The sequence below is a fragment of the Macaca thibetana genome, chromosome 12, assembly GCF_024542745.1.
Source record: "Macaca thibetana thibetana isolate TM-01 chromosome 12, ASM2454274v1, whole genome shotgun sequence".
Taxonomy (NCBI): Eukaryota; Metazoa; Chordata; class Mammalia; order Primates; family Cercopithecidae; genus Macaca; species Macaca thibetana.
Genome location: NC_065589.1, coordinates 62,001,136 through 62,018,745, shown reverse-complemented (window position 1 = coordinate 62,018,745; position 17,610 = coordinate 62,001,136). Strand labels below are relative to the sequence as shown.

At 33.9% G+C, this 17,610-nt stretch overlaps 1 protein-coding gene across 1 annotated transcript in view; it reads left to right on the top strand.

The window, feature by feature from the left end:
• Positions 1-17,610, top strand: part of UBE2E3 (ubiquitin conjugating enzyme E2 E3) — a 1,128,997-nt gene that overhangs the window by 1,006,270 nt on the left and 105,117 nt on the right. The gene's annotated exons all lie outside the window — the stretch shown is intronic.

Here is a 17,610-nt window from a genome sequence, read left to right as displayed (position 1 = left end):
TCTCGAGTCTTCTATTCTCATTTTTTCAATTTCAATATAGAAATTTCCTTTCTCTCATTGTTTACATAAAAACCTTGAGATCATCCCTGCCTCATCTCTTTTCTCAGGAGCCATATCACATAGGCAAACTGTGTGAACTCTGCCTTCCAGTCATACCCAGAGTCTGTCTCCACCTTTATCACTAGAGTCTCAACCATCTCTGTCTCTCACTGGATTATTGCAATAGGCTCCTATTGAAACCCTTCCACCTGGTTTTTAGGCACCATGTACTCCACACATGGGAGCCACTGGGATCATCTGAAAATAGAAGTTAAATCATCTCATTCATCTGAACTCACAAGACAAACTCCGTATTCATTATCCTCCCCTTCTATTAACCTCTTGTTCTCCTTCACATGTTTCTTTTTCTTGTAGGACCTTATCTCTCATCCTGTCCTTCATCACTACCCTCCAAATTGGCCTCCTTTCTGATCCTCAAATAAGAGAGGCATGCTGTCACCCCAGGGCATTTGCATTTGCTTTTCTTCCTGGAAAAGGTTATTCCCAAGCTATCTGCACACTTTAATTCAAGTGTTTACTGAAACATCATCTTACCAAAGGTCCTTCCTTGAGCACATTATACAAAATAGCATTTAATCTTCCAGGGAGAAGTCCCTGGCTGAGTGTGGAAGCATGCTGCATGTGATCTGGGCTGCCAAGGCAGGGTGAGTCTGAGCTGGCACAGAACCACCCCTCATAGCTTCAGCTGAAATCAGGAGTGGGCCACATGGATGTGAAACACACCCTAGAAGCACTGACTAGTGTTGACATGGAGATATGATGACAAGTTTTTGCCCAGTTAAATGAAAATTTGTGTATAGATGAAAGCAATTAACTGATGAGGCTACTAAATGAGACTTGGAGAAGATTGACTACTGACTGAGGCAATTATTACAAAGTAATTGTCTAATGAGGACTAATTCTAGCAATTTTACTAATGTATCATAAGGTCATTTCCCTAACTTCCTCATCAATTTTATTATTTTGTAAGCCATTGCCACCCAAACTGTTTTTGTTGTTTTATTTTGTATTTTTTGATTTTAGATTTATCTGTTTAAATTTTAAAAAGATAAATGCTTTACATATAAAAGCTATAGGAAGCTATAAAGAAATGAAAAGTTTACTATATTTCTTATCCTGCTGACAGAAGTTTAAAAAAAATTGTAGTTTGGTGTGTAAACTTTCAGATTTTAAAAATTTTCTGTTTGAATGAACATTTACTTATATATAGTATTTAAAATAAACTATATCAACTGTTCACTAACTCGTTTTTCACAAATACAATATATATTAGGTCCTCTTCCATCACTACAATAGATTCCTCATTATTTTTACCAGTTGTATAGTATTCAATTACACAGAAATTCTTTAACTGATTTCTCTAATAAACATTTAAATAATTTATAATTCTTTATTATTAAGAATTATGCTCAAAAATCAAAATGATAAAAAGCAAAGTGCAGTGTTCCACATATATACTACACAGATTCTGGTTTTGAAATGTGATTCTTCCACTAAATGGAGTTAGGGCTCCTCAGAAAAATGGCTGATTTCAGAGCTGGGACAAAGAGAATGAGCCTGAACCATCTTGTTGTATCAGAAACTAGGAAAGTGTCCTAAAAATGATTAGGTTATGTCAAAAGGACATATAAGCTAGCTTAAAGCAGACCTCATTTGCCAAATCTGATATAATTTGGGCACCAAAAAATTATATCTTAATAAATATTGTATTTGTTAATATTATGTTAATACATCCTCATAAAATATTTTTTCTTGAATTAAATTAAAATCCATTATTCCATACTAACACAAAGAAAAAATAGATAGATAAAAAATGAGAATCTTTCTTATAGAAAGTAAACAAATAAATGTAGAAGAAATGGTGGAATTAGAAAATCTGTATTTGGCAATCATCATACTAATAATTGATTTAGGTATACATCATTATAGGATACTAAGATGATTAGGTGGAAGTTTGAGGGATACCCAAATATTTGTATCTTTCAATATATACCCATAAATATTTATAAATTAAAAAGAGAAAAATGGCATGTTTACACTAGAAAAATCTATTGAGCAATTCTTCGACCAAGTGATCACAGGTATACAACCACCGGTAAAAGCACAAATGGTAGAATGTGCCCAAGGTATCATGGACCAAGGAAAACAGAACATGACCTCTGGAGTATTCCTGCCAAAATGCCTAATATGAGCCTAATCATGAGAAAACATCAGATTAACCCAAAGGTGGAGAAAAGCTACAAAATAACTGGTCTGGACTTTTTAAAAAATGGCAATCTCATGACACACAAAGAAAGACACAGAGCCCTTTCAGATTAAATGAAACTAAAGAGACAAGACAATGAATACAATCTGTAGCCTTCTTTGCTGTAAAGGACATTACTGGGACAATTGAAGAAATCTGAATACATTCTTTAGAAAAATATCGTATCAATATTAATTTCTTAATTTCGATAAATGAACTGAGAATATGTGACAATATCCTAGATTTTTAGGAAATACACAATGAAGTATTTAGGGGTAAAGAGTATACTGTGTAGGAAAAAAAAGTGTGTGTGTGTGTGTGTGTGTGTGTGTAAAGAGAAGAATAAAGCAAATGTTATGAAATGTTAACATTTGAGCATTCTGAGTAAAAGGTATATTCTTGAGTTATTCTTGAAATTCTTCTATAAATCTCAAATTATTCCAACCATAAAAGTTGTAAGCAGTATTTTAGTGAACAAGAATGTATAGAAGTGTTTTTATCATTCTAAAGGGATTACTGTAAGATTAATTCAGAGAAATGGAATTAATGAATCAAAGAATGTGCATACTTTAGATTTTGAGAGACATAGACAAAATTCTTCTCCTTTACCTCCATGTATCATTTGACAATCCACAAATGACACAGGATATAGTGTATTTTCTGACACCTCAACATCAAAAACCACTGTCATTCTTTTGAATGCAAGTCTGATAAGAAATGAGATCTCACTGATGTTTGGGTTTGCATTCCTTTGATTAGTGGTGAGACTGAACATCTTTTTACATATTCAGTAACCATTTAAAACTCATTCTCTTTAAAGTTCACATACTTTAATATTTCAAATGTTATTTTTTCTTAATCATTTACAAGAGTTATTATATTAAGGACAGTAAGTAATCAATTAATACTGGATGTAAATGCTGTTTCCATTAGTTTATCCTTTGTCTTTGACTTTTTAGTAGTGTTTCACAATTTTATGTAATCAAATAAATCTTTTCCATATGGATTCAGGATTTCATGTCATCCTTAGAAAAGTGCTCTTCATCCCCATGAATATAAAAATTTTCTCCTATAGTTTTTTTTTTTTCCTGGACCTTTCATTATTATTTAACATTTAAATTCACCAAAGCTATTTATTTTGCTTTCTAGATGATTATTAAAATCTATTTTGGTGGACGATAAACTGAATTTATACATTTTTTTAAAACTTCAGAACTTTTTAAAAGTTTTATGTTAATAGAAAATAATAATAATAAACTGTAAGTCAAATGCTGAGCATGGCCTACATAAAACAATTGTGTTTTGGAATAGGTCAAGTTCCCTAGCTTGCTAAAGATTTATGAATGATTTGGATTCCAAGAACAGGTTTGGCCGATTCTCCCTCATCCCAGTTTTATTCTAACAGTTGATAGGATGTGTAGGAAAAAACTGCTGTCAAATTTCCTGAATAAGCTCCCTTTCCCAGAAATAACATCTTAGGGTAAATATGTGTCTGGATAGAATCAAGTTGCTTTCTGCTTAGCTGGGGCTGGCAGGAAGTGTCAGTTCCTTTGATCCCTTGAAAGCATGTGGGCCTGTGGGCTGCCATCCTCTTGAAAAATCCTGTCATTCCCTGTCAATCCATATTAGACAAGGGTGGTGTTTTGTAACAATTTATCTCCTTCAAGGTGATTTAGTTATTTTCTGCCGAGATTATGCTAGAGGATGTCATTACTTTTGTCCTGTCTGTCTCATTACTTTTATTGCCAAAGAATGTTGTCGTTTATTTTCACTGATAATCCATCTCTCGTAAAAGCTTCATTTTTACATTAAAGAACATAGAAATAAGATTTCTGTCCTTGTTCTTTGAAGATGCTGTCACAAGTAAACAATAAAGAACCTTAAGAAAAAAATGATATTAAAAGTATCAATGTGTTATGAGCAGAATATTTTAAAAAGAAAAGAGCAACTATATAAGCATTCAATTACACACATTTGAATGCTTTGGATCACAGCATGTTGGTTAAAAGGAACACTTTGGGCTCAGGCATTGTTAGTTGAGTAACACTGAAAGTGTATTATCATGCTCTTAAAGCTCTCTTCCCTTATTTGTAAAATAGAAATAACAACAGTACTATGTCCTAGTGTTGTTATGAAGATTTAAATAACTACATGGAAAATATTACCATATTACTTGGCATCTATTAAGAACTTAAGGAGCACTAAGTGTTGTCATCATAAACACATCATCAAATAATAAGATTATAAAATAACATCCCTTGCTTAGTCCTGAACAGCATTGTCTATAGTATGCACATGCCCTTGAACCGGCTACCAACAGATCATGATGAAACTAAAGGCTTCTTGTTAATTTATGAATCATCATAACAATGAAATCTATATAGCAATTATAGAGTGAAATATTTTTAATAAGATAACTTTAGTTAAGTTCAGGCCCCTCCGTAAAATATTTTTAAATTTTAGATAATTGGACAATATTTTGCCATAATTTTACCAAAATATTTTAGATAATATATTGCCTCTCTGGATGAAGAGGTTTGTCATAGACTTAACATAAATAATGTCTTCTCTCCCACAGTACCTGTGTCATTTGGGGGACCACTTTGGAAAAAGCGGCTGCTTGAGGCCTCTGCTTCAGACCTCGGACAGCTCCTGACATGACCCCTAAATCTTTCAGCCAGTGACTCCCTAACTTCTTTCATTCTCCCTTTTGTCCAGTTCCCCCCTCTAATATTCCTCCTCATACTCCCTGCCACTCAGTTTAGAAGAATTCTATGTTTACTCCTATTTTTCTAGTCTTCCTTTCTAATATACTGCATATTTCACATCTTGGAACAAAATTCACATTGCCAGGAAATAGACACTGTATGATATGTTAAAGAATAAGCTAAATAAATATAGCACAAAATATAAGAAACGACCTGAAAATAAGCATGAAAAATAGGATACTTAAGTATTTATAAAACTTAAAACTAACTTCTTTGTCTAATCCCATCAGTAACATTGGAACTACTGGACCAATATATTTAGAAATGTTAACAGATATACTACAGCTTTATTTAACATGATCAGGTAACTCATGATATTCTTGGAGACACTGGACACTGACTGCACAGAGATTCTGATAGATACATTCATTGGCAGTTGAAGTGCTCTGCTCAATGTGTGCTGATTAATGAACTGATAAAGAGAAAGCTCTGAAGAACAAAAATTAAAATGTATGCATATATTTAAATTTATTGATGTATGACTAAGATTCAGTGAAATGTACAGATTTTAAGGATATTATTCAGTTTTAACAAATGCATTCACCTTATGTAACCCACACACCTCTCAAAATATAGAGTATTTCTATCTCTTGAAGATGTTCCCTTTGTGCATTTGCCCAGTGTTTCTCTCCCACCCAGAAAGAACACTATTCTGATTTCTATTATCATAGACTAATTTCATAGAACTTCATATAACATACACTATGCACTTTGGGGATGCTGGCTTCCTTCACTCAGCATAATGTTTTTGAGATGCATCAATATTGCAGACTGTGCCACTAATTTAATACTTTTTTGCTAACTAGTATTCTATTGTATGAATATACCAATTTATCAATTCTCCTATTGATGACCCCCCGACACCTGGGCCATTTCCCTCTTGAATTAATTTTTGTGTATGATATGGGGTAGGTAGAGATAGGCATGTTCATTTTTTTTTCCCATGTGAATATCCAAATGTTTCTACACCATTGGTTGAAAAACATTACTTCCTATAGAATTTGTTTGGTCCTTTGGCACCAAATCATTTGACCACACAGACGGGTGTATTGAGAACTTGTATTCTGTACCATTAATCAATTGTCTATATTTTGACCAATATTACACTGTTTTGATTGCTGTACCTTTATACCAGTCTTGAAATTAAATAGTGTAAACTTTTCCACTTTTACGATGATTTTAGCTATTCTAGGTTCTTTAAATTTTCCATTCAAATTTTAGAATCTGCTTATCAATTTTTCAAAAGTCTTGCATTATTTATATTGAGATTTCATTGAATGTATAGATCAATTTGGGAAGAATGTTTAGTCTTCCCATCCAAGAACATGGTATATCTTTTTTCATATTTAGGTCTGCTTTAGTTGAACTCAACGGTGTTGAGTAGTTTTTAGTGCAGAGTTCTGCACATTTTCTGTTAACATAAAGAATTTTATGTTGTTGGATGCTACTGCAAATGACACTTTTTTTTAGTTTCCTTTTTCGATTGTTCCCTACTATTCTAGAGAAAAATACTTAACTTCTGTACACTGATGTTGGATTCTCAGCATATTAAATTTACTTACTTTTAGTTGGTTTCTGGAAATTTTTTAGGTTTTTCTGTACAGAATCATATAATCCAAAATAGTTTTTTACATTTTTTTCCAATCTTGTGTCATTTTTTGTTTTCTTGCTTCACTGCATTGACTAGAACTTCTATCTAGCACAATATTGAATAGAAGTTGGGGTGGGGAAAGTTTTAATATTTCAACACTAAAGAGTAGTCTTTTAATAAGTGCATTTCATCATATGAATGATTTTTTCATTTACTCCTAATTTTCTGTGAATTTTTTATATGAATACGTGCTAAATTTTATCAAATACAGGTTCTGCATGTGTTACAATGATTGTGGGTTTTTTTCTGCTTTGATCTTTTACAATGTAATCTGAATTACATTGATTCTTGGATGTCAAGAGAATCTTTCATTTATATGCTAAATCCCATGTGATCATGATATATTGTGGCCTTAATGTATTACTTAATTTGATGTGCTAATATTTTATTAACATTTCTTACATCTATGGCTGAGAGATAATTAGTTTATATATTTTTTCTTATAGTAATTTCATCTGATTTTCATAATGGCATTATTTGGTCTCAAAAATAAATTGAAAATTATCTTTTATTCCTCTATTTTCTGAAAAGGTTTGTGTAACTTTGATATTATTTTGTAATTAAATTTTTGATGGAACTCACCAGTGAAACCATTCGGGCCAGGAGTTTTCTTTGTGGGAATGTTTTTATTAAAAATTCAATGTGTATAGCAGATATGGGGAATATTAGTTATTTATTGCAGTGTGGCAAATCATGCCTAACAGCAGCCTACAAGAACAAGAATTTATTAACTCACAGTAGGTCAGGAATCCCAGAACAGCTTAACTGAATGACGGGGTGGTTGTAACCCAGAATTTTTCATAAGGTTTCAGTTAATCTGTCAGCTGAAGCTGTAGTCATCTAAAGATTTAGCAGGAGAAACCACTTCAAACTCACTCACATGAGTTTTGGCAGGCCTCAGTAAGTTGCTGGTCTTAAACTGGTAACCTCAATTCCTTCCCATATGAGCTTCTCTATAAGCTACCTAACTGTTCTCACAACATGGCAGCGGGCTTCTTGTGGATTAAGTGTTCCGAGAGAGAGAAATAGAGAGAGAGAAAGCGGAGAGAGAGAGAGAGAGAGAGAGAGAGAGAGAGAGAGAGAGAGAAATACCTAAGACAGAAACCATAGTGTCTTTCATAAATGAATCTCAGAAGTGACATGCCATAATTTCTGTCGTAATCTATTGGTTACACAGATCAACCCTGGTAAAATAGGAGGACACAATACAAGGTGTGAATATCAGTATTGCTAACTATACAAATTAACACGATCTTAAGAAAGAGAAAAAAAAATACTCTCCAGAACAAGAAAGTATTGGTGTCAATAATATCTGCTACATATTGGGAGTATTATACTCCTTTCTGACACTAATAAAAAGAGGCCTTGGCAAACTGAAGTAGGTAGGCAAGAAACAGTCAACAAATATTGAGTGTTTATCAAATGCCAAATGAAAAATGGTAGTTACAAATGGTTGAAAAAGCTGAAAACTGGCATATTCTTTGACCTAATAATCCTACATTTAGAAATTTATCCTGAGAAAATGCTTAGAAAAGCACACAAAGAGTTGTATGCAAAGAGTCTTCACAGTGTTGTTGTTTAGCAAAGTAAACTATGCAAAGAACTTACATGTTCAAAAGTAGAAAACTGTTCAATAAAATTAATATTTTGTATCCATCAAAATTATTTTCTAAAAGCATATTCATTGACAAAATAAAATGTTTATTATTGGTTTTAAGTAAAATAAAAACAAGTCACAAAATAGCATATTTACGGAATGATCCTATAGTAAGAAATACGTATTTATTTTAAAAGTCTAGATACAATGTCATTATTCAAAACCCTAAGTTATTCCACAGTGGACATTTATTGTTTTAGCTTACCCAGAATCTATTTCTCCTTCTCCTATTAACAAGATCCAGACTTTCCACTGATCTCTTTCTTATATTCAATCCACTGATTGGGTAAAATTAATTAAAACCCAAGATTAACAAACAATCATTGTATTCCCAGTCACAAATATAGATTGAGGGACAGAATTAAGAGTCAATTCCCAGTCATTTGTTTGAATTTAAGCTTAAAGTAAGAATGGCCATGTTGCTACTGCCTGGAAGCCAACATGTGGAGGGAGGCCTTATGACATCATTTGACCCTGCATCTGTAGCCAATCCTGGGTGTCCTCATCTGCCTCAGACTCTCACACCTGTGCTAGGTCATCACCCTTCTCTCCATCACATACACTCCTACCTTAATTGGCTTCATTTGGTGGCTTTCGTGTTGAATAAGGATAAAAGGATAGAAACAAAGGAGGGATGGATGAACACAGGAGGAAAGAAGAAAGCTTAGGTTTCTTCTTTATTTTTTAAGGATAGCTATGTAAGAAATTAGAAAAAAATTATTTTACAAAAATGAAGACAGATACAAAGGAAACCATACTATTGTCTTCAAATAGGTTCAGAACTAATCTATAGAAACAAACAAAAACAATTATTGTGCAGTTAATACGATATATTACAGGGAGACATAATTTGCTTCAATATATGTATGCAGCATAATACTTTAACAATTTGAACTGGATACAGTTAAAATGGGATGCCTTACCAGATTATAAACTCCTTGTAACTGGAAATATTCAAGCAGAGAATAGATAAAAATGATCAGAGTTTTATATAGGAGTTTCATTCCTACTTTAAAAGAACGGCAGAACCAAATGACAATTAAATTGGTTAGCCTGGGCAGGTAACTAATTTGGGGTCTCTGGGTTTTTATTTATCTTTTTCTTTTAAATACAATGAAGTAGTCCATACACAGCACACTTTTAAACATAACTCTAGAGATGTCTGAAAGAGGATATTTGAGGAAAGCTTTACACAATGTTTTCTAGTAGCAAAAATAATTAGGCTCTGATCTTTTTACAACTCAGAACAATCAGTAGTCAGTGCATTAAATAAAAACAACTTAGCAGTACAAACAGTTCCCTTTTGAAAAATAAAACTACTCTGAATTACACCAAGAAGAGAAATGTCCCTTGGATAAAATTTAAGACATTATATACCACATTAAGAAAAGAAAAACATTTTATTTTTATCAGCATGGGATTCTAGAGTGTTTTTATGAAAACCTGAGCATGACAAAGAGAAAAAAAGCAAAAATATTTATAAATATCTAAACCATCACAATTTAGCTAATGGAATAAAATACTGGGTCTGTATGGAATAAATTTTACCCACGAGTGTTTATTCCTTTAAACAGTGAAAGTTTTGTTTTGATAGAAATATTTTTACAAATGTATAGGCAGATTTGTCACTTTCCTGCCTTGTTAGACAGAGACTACAAAAATAACATTTTAAAGTGGCATGATGACCCACACAGCTATAATATGCTCAACTAAAGAGCCTGAAAAATCTATACAATTATCACTTTATACTCACCTTATGTTGTATATATAAACTGATGCCCTTAGAATCCGATGAAGCAAATATATATCACTCTACATTAGCATCCCATTAATGTGTGTTTTGACTAGCAGTGTCCCCATTTTAAGCTTTTTTTTTTTTTTTTTTTTTTGCTTTTTCCCTTAATATCAGACTCCAATTTGTCATTCTTCAATGCTGCTAATAGGACTATCTCTAGCAGCCTTTTTCCTCATATTAAATTTGCTTTTTATCTGCTGCTGGTTTCTCCCCCCAGCTTTAGTGAGGTATCACTGACAAATAAAAATTGCATATATTTAAGGTATACAAGCTAAGTAACATATCCGTCACCTCACAAATCATCTCCACTGAGGGGTGTGTATGTGGTAAGAACACTTAACAATCTATTCTCTCAACAAATTTCAACTATACTATATTATTCAGCCTTAAAAAAAGAAGAAAATTTTACCAATTTGGATATTATGCTAAGTGAAATAAGCTAGACGCAGAAAGACAAATATGGCATGGTGTTGCTTAATGTGGAATTTAAAGAAATTGAAGTCATAGAAACAGAAAGTGGAATGATTGTCAGGGGCTAGGAGTGGGGACAATGGCAAAAATTTTGTCAATGGGTACAAACTTTCAGTTATAAGACAAATAAGGTCTGGAGATCTAATATATAGCACGATGACTACCTGCTGCTGTTTTAAAAACCGGATAGCTTAAGCAGAATAACAGTACAGAAAGAAGATTAGAACAGAATAGTGGACTGAGTACGCATGTGCCTATTCTTTCCACCCCAAATACTATAAATGAAATAAATATATGTTAAAGATGTGCCACACAAGAATGAAAGACATTTTTATATTGAATTTATCTGAAGTTTAAAATTTCTGGGGGAGAAAAAACTTTTGGAATATCATGGCTCATATGTTCTCCCCTGTGAGAGTAGAAATTGAGACCATCAAAACCATGTGGTTTGTTGCAGCACTGATTCCTAAAAGAAGGGAAGATTGACAGAAAAAAAACAAAGCATGTTTAACATGCAAACACTTGCTACAGGGAGACCTTCCCCACCACCATATTAGTTATTTGTCAAATTTTAAGAAACCCGAATTAAAAAAAGAGAAGCTGTCCTCTTTCAGTTTGATTTGAGCAGAATTCACATTTTTTTCAAGTTAATATGCAAATAGCTTATAAGAATAGCAAAGTTTAGTTTATATATATTTTATTAAATCCATAAAACATTCCTTAATGATTTTGAAGCTAAAACTATTCATGACTTTGTTCAGTTTTGGAAATTTTCAAATTATCATTGCTTCAAATATTACTTCTCCACCATCCCCTCCATTCTCTTCCTCTAGAACTTCTGTTAGAAATACATAAGAATATCTACATCTTTCTTCCATATATCTTCATTGCATTTTCACATTTTAATCTGTGTTTGGGGTGAATTCTTCATAGCATTTTCTCATTTGCTAATTCTGTCTTTTACTATCTCAGTGTAACAATTATCTATCGCTGCCTAACATCCTTCAAAATTTAGTGGTCTGAAATAAGAACAACTTATTTCTTATGATTTTGTGGATTGCCTAGGTGGTTTTCCTGCTAGTCTTGCCTGGACTGACTCATGGAACTACATTCACCCTCAGGTCAGCAAGGGTTTGTGCTTTGCTGAGCTTTTGAGGTAGCTGAGGTGACTGAACTTCTCACTTCACGTGATCTGTCACCACTCAGGAGGCTAAGCCAGGCTCTGTGTCAGGATGGTTCTGGTGTTCCCAGCAGCAAGAGCATATAAGACCCCAACGTTCAAGTGCTTTTGAAGTCTCCACTTGCATCACCTTTGCTAGTGATCCATTGGCTAAATCTAGTCACATTTTCTATCCAAGATTCAAGGAGTAAAGAAATGGACTCCACCTTTTGATGGAAGGAGTTACAAAGGATGTGTGGCCATTCTTTGCAATTTGCCGTATCTTGCTAGAGTTTATCCATCTTCTGTACTTTGTATTACAAGAATAGCATTTTATTTCCAATATTTCTTCTCCTTTTTCAAATCCATGTGTTTTTATATGCATATTTTGTTTCATGTCATCCTGTTCTTTGCAATGATTTTCATTGCTTTGTTTCTTTCTTTGAAAAATCAAAATTAAAAAAAAAAATCTTTGTCATATTGTGCCATAAAACTGATTTTATCCGGGGAGAATTTGTGTCCTGATGATTTTCTTGGCTGTCTTTTCTTTTAAGTAAGTGTCAAGGGCTTAAAACATACTAAGCTTTATCATGGTGATTGTTATCATTATTACTTCACGATTCCTCATTGACCTAATTGTTTTCTCATGACTGTTTTTTCATTTTCTCTGTTGGCTGTCTTTTTTATTATTACTTCTTTCATGAGGTTCATTTTGAGAGGTAGGTTTTGTTTGAATTTGTGGATTGGGTTTGTTCTCAGTTGCTTTCCTCTACCCATCCCCGTTTTATTTGTTCCCTCACTCCTTCAGACCTCAGGTCCAGAATTGAGTTTTGCAGTGTGTATTTGGTATTCCTATACTGTTTGGTATTCCTATGCTATTTTACAAACCTGTGGGTTTGTAAAAAATTCAGGCCTTGGGTCCTGAAAGCAGTTTGAGTCAGTTCCTAATCATAGTCCTCTTGCTGCCTTAGCCCCGGGCGGTAGGTCAGCAGCAAGGCGGAGGGCAACACCAAGCTTTCTTTCCTTAGCTTCTTTTCACAGGAGTGAGTAGAATATGTTGCACTCCAAGCTGTAAGATAGGCTCTGGTTCCCTGTCTTCTGTGGAAAATTGCTTGTATCCTTCACTTCTGCTTCCAAGTCCATCATCTCTCAGGCCTTCAGATTCAGTCCTGCTTACTCATTCACATATCTGTCGATTTATGGGCCATGAAGATGTTTACATGTTTTGGACTCTGTCTATGGCGTTTACATTTTATCTTCTGGGGGTATAGGTTTGGACTAGATGAAGTATATTACACATGAATAGAGCATCCAACACAGCCCCACAATAGTTTTAGCAAAACACCTTGTATTAACTCAGAAGTAGACAATAAGCACATAAAAAGATGCCCAATATCATTAGTCATTAGAGAAATATAAGTTAAAACCACAATGAGATGCCACTGCACAACTGTTAGAACAGCTAAAATTAAAAACTGATCATACCAAGTGTGGGCAAGGATGTGGAGCAATAGGTGCTTTCATATATTGCTAGTAGGAATGAAAAACTGTACAACCAACTTGGAAAATAGCTGGCAGTTTCTAAAAACATTAAACATATACCTATCTTCTGATTCCACCATTCCACTCTTAGGTATTTATATAAGTGAAATTAATACAATTGTCTATACAAACATTTGAACATGAATGTTTATGTCAGCTTTATTAGTAGCCAAATATGGGAAACAACTCCAATGTCCACCAACAGCAGAATGGATTAAAAAAAAGAAAGAAAGAAAGAAAAAAGAAACAGCATGGTATACACATATAATGAAATGCTGCATGGCAGTAAAAAGGAATGAACTGTTAATATATACTGCAGTATGCAAAAATCTCAAAATAATTACGCTGAGTGACAGAAACTAATGAGAAAAGAATACAAACTACATTATTCCATTAGTAAACATTCTGGGAAATGCAAACTTTAGAGACAAAAGTAGATAACTAGTTGTCTGGGGATAGGTATGGAAAGCAGGGAACAATGGGAGGTAGGGATTATAAAAAGTCATGATGGAACTTTTGGGAGTGATGAATATGTTCATTATGGTGATGGTTTCACAGTACATACATGTCAAAATTCACCAAGTGGCACACTTTAAGTATATCCAGTTCACTGTATGTCCATTATGCCTCAGTAAAGCAATTTCAAAAATTAATTTGATGGTATCATAAATTTCTGAGCTGGTTTAGCTTGAACAGATCAGTTTCACTTAAAAGACAACTATAATATTGATAAAAATGTTAATGATGATAAATAATATTATTTGGCACATTGCCAAGCTAATTATTATGCTAACCATTTTACAAGGTTATCACATTTGATTCCCTTCAACAAACTTATCAATTAGGTGCTACTAATAACCAAAGGTTATATAGATAAAGAAACTGAGGTCTCAAAAGACTAAGTAACCTCTCCAACAGTTGACACACGTTAAGTGGCAGAAATGGAGTTTGAACCATGTGTTATGGCTCTAGGGCTCAAGCTCTTAACACTACCCCAAGTAGGGTGGAAAAGGACAATTTACCTCACCCTTACTCAGTTTCCTAGTCTTGTCCTTTAAAACTGTCCTCCCAAGAGAAAAAAGAAACACAAGAAAATAAAACTGTCCTTCCTCCCAACTCTGTCTCACTGCATTTTTATCTTCTCCTCCTAGAAAAGGCCATTAAGTCAGTTCCCAGGATGGGAATCGAGAACCTTCTGGCTATACTTCACTAGGTCACATACATAAGGGAAAAATTATAAACGAGTTGGGAACATATGATGTGTCCTGGCTAGTTAATATACCTCCTGATCACCTCTGCCTGTCTTTGACTGGGTTATTTTACAACTTTTTAGAGATAGAAATTATAAATAACTGATGGTAATACAAATAATTCTTGTCCATAGAAATGCACATTGTGTCTGGTAGAATGCAATTGATTATTTGCCTGTGGACAATTACCTTTTCGTTTTTTGCCAGTTTTCCATCAATTTATATATTCATTTCAGCATTCCTCAGACTAAGTTGCCTATTGAACTGATTGTAATGTCTACTGGTTCCTTCATTAATTGATGAGTTAAATAAAATCTTTGTATGTGATAAGTTAATATTTGTATAAGTTATTATTTTATCCTTTTTAAGAAAGCCTAATTTTTAACACATATATATTATAGTACAATTTAAAATAATTTTTCAAATGTTATCTAACTGAGCAGCTCACTGAATTTAGTAAGCTCTTCCTATTCTTGTCCAATCATAATCTTCCCTTATGAGTATATATTCAGTGACTGACAATTTCCATTCTAATATAATGGTGTCTTCTATTATTTTAACCAGATACCTATGGTTAAAATACCAGATACCTATGATATCTGGTAAAAATGAGAGGAAAATTCTGAATGTTTTCTACAAGAAAAAGAAGTAAATTAATATTAAATATATGTTATATGTCACTACAGTTTAAGACATATAAAATATCATTGATGCTGTCCTTACGAATAAATGTTGCTTTATCTGAGATGATATTTAAAATATTTAAAAACCTTAAGGCAGTGGAGAGCTCCTCCATTGATCGAATTAAGAACAGTAAGATTTGAGAGTGGAAAATAGAGACTAGATATAAAATAAAGGTGGAGAAGGAAATTTTTTTTTTCTTTTCCAATAAAGGTATGGAAAGTTTAAAAAGAAGAGCAGAAAGACAAGTAAATACAGGCCTCAGGACTGCCTTCTTGTAACATCTGCAAGGAGAAAGGAAGGAAGCCAAGTACATGTTCTTTGGCTTGAAGTTATCATAGAAAGAGCTGAGGCCACATAAAATGAGAATTTGGAAAGAGTAAGAAATACCTGCTTTATGATGATGAGTATATTAAATACAGATGACTCAAAGCTTTTTCCCATTCCAGTATCCAAGTTTTTCTCTGTATCTTGGTTAAGACAGTAAGAAGATAGGAAAGAGGAGATGAGGAGGCCTGTCCAAGATGCAGGTTTTTGGAGCATAGGATTAAATAATCTTGGACATAGAAAACCAGAAAAGCATTGATGGATTCATAACTGAGCAAAAGATGCTCATGTTTTAGATTCTGTGCCATAAAGAAAAATGCATTCATGGGTATCTGGTTAAAATTCAAAGACAGGAGAATTCTGAAAGTTTTCTGCAAGAAAAAGAAATAAATGAATATTCAGTATATAGTATATGTTATTACAGTTTAAGGTATATAAAATATCACTGATGCTCTCCTTATGAATAAATGTTGTTTCATCTGGGATAACATTTAAGATATTTAACAAAATTAAGGCATGCAGAATACCTATGTGGATAAGGCTTTGGAGGCACCTTCCTGTGCCTGTCATTGACTTATTCCTTGCTGAATTGTGGGAAGTGCCGTTGGCCTCAGGGGAATAACCAGGACCACTGGGGAAGGGTCTGGCACTTGGAAGGTCTGGGAAATTTACAAATTGTACAGAAGCATTTCACTATTTTCAATAAAGCACTGTCTCTCATAAGTACTTTGCACTGTCTGCCAAAGCAGTCAAAGGACAAATAATTTATAAGGCAATTGGTTACTGTATGAGTTATGAAGGTAAATAGCTATGAATAATAGAAAACTCTACCATCGTGGCTTAAATAGAAGGGTTTTTAAAAATTATACTTTAAGTTCTGGGGTACATGTGCAGAACATGCAGGTTTGTTACACAGGTATATACATGCCATGGTGGTTTGCTGCACCCATCAACCTGTCATCTACATTAGGTATTTCTCCTAATGCTATCCCTCCCCCAGTCCTCCACCCCCCAACAAATAGAAGGGTTTTTTAAAAAGCTAGATGGGAGCAGTGTAGGCTTAGGCAGCTGCTCATTGACATCATCAGAGACCCAAGCTCCTAGCATCTTCTACCCCAGTCATCCTTATCATGCTTGTTATGCCCCATGGTCATCAGTTGGTTCACTACACACCTAAGTTTCAAGAAAGAATAAGATTGAAGAATGAAGGAGTAAGTTACATGTCTTAGGAGTGGAAAAACATTTGACACATCCACAGCAGACTTCCACTTGCTTCTCTGGCAGAATTATGTCACCTTACTTACTTTAGATGTCAGGTAGTATCACGAGGTCACTATTTTTAGTGATGCACTTTGTTGCATCAAAAAACGAGAACTTGTTAGTAATGATGAAAAGAAAAATAAATATTACTTAGGTCAAAAACAGTGTACACCTGCTATAAACAGAGTGTTTGTGTCCTCCTAGAATGCATATGCTGAAACCTAATCCCAATGTGACAGTATTTGGAGGTTGGGTCTTTGGGGTAAAGGTAGAGTTCTCATGAATGGGATTAGTGCACTTACAAGAAGAGTCCAGAGAGCTAGCTTGCTTTCTTTCCACCGTGTGAGGATACAAGAAGACGGCAGTCTGCAACCAGAAGAAGACCCTCATCGGCACCTTACCATGTTGCTACCCTATCTTGGACTGCTAGCCTCCACAACTGTGAGAAATAAATGTCTGTTGTTTATAAGCCACCCAGTCTATGATATTTTTTTAGTAACAGCCCTAAATGACTAAGACTATACCATACTCATCTAAAACTCCATCAAAAACTAGAATTGACTCTACCAGTGAATTCTTAATGCCTATGAAAAAGCCCTAAAATGGCAAAGCTCCCTCTGCTATGGGCTTTAACATAATGTATTGTGTCACTCAGTATATATTATATTTAAATTTCACATCTGCAAATAAGTATATAATCACAACTTCATGTTTAAGTGGAAACGGATGTATTACTTACAAGCC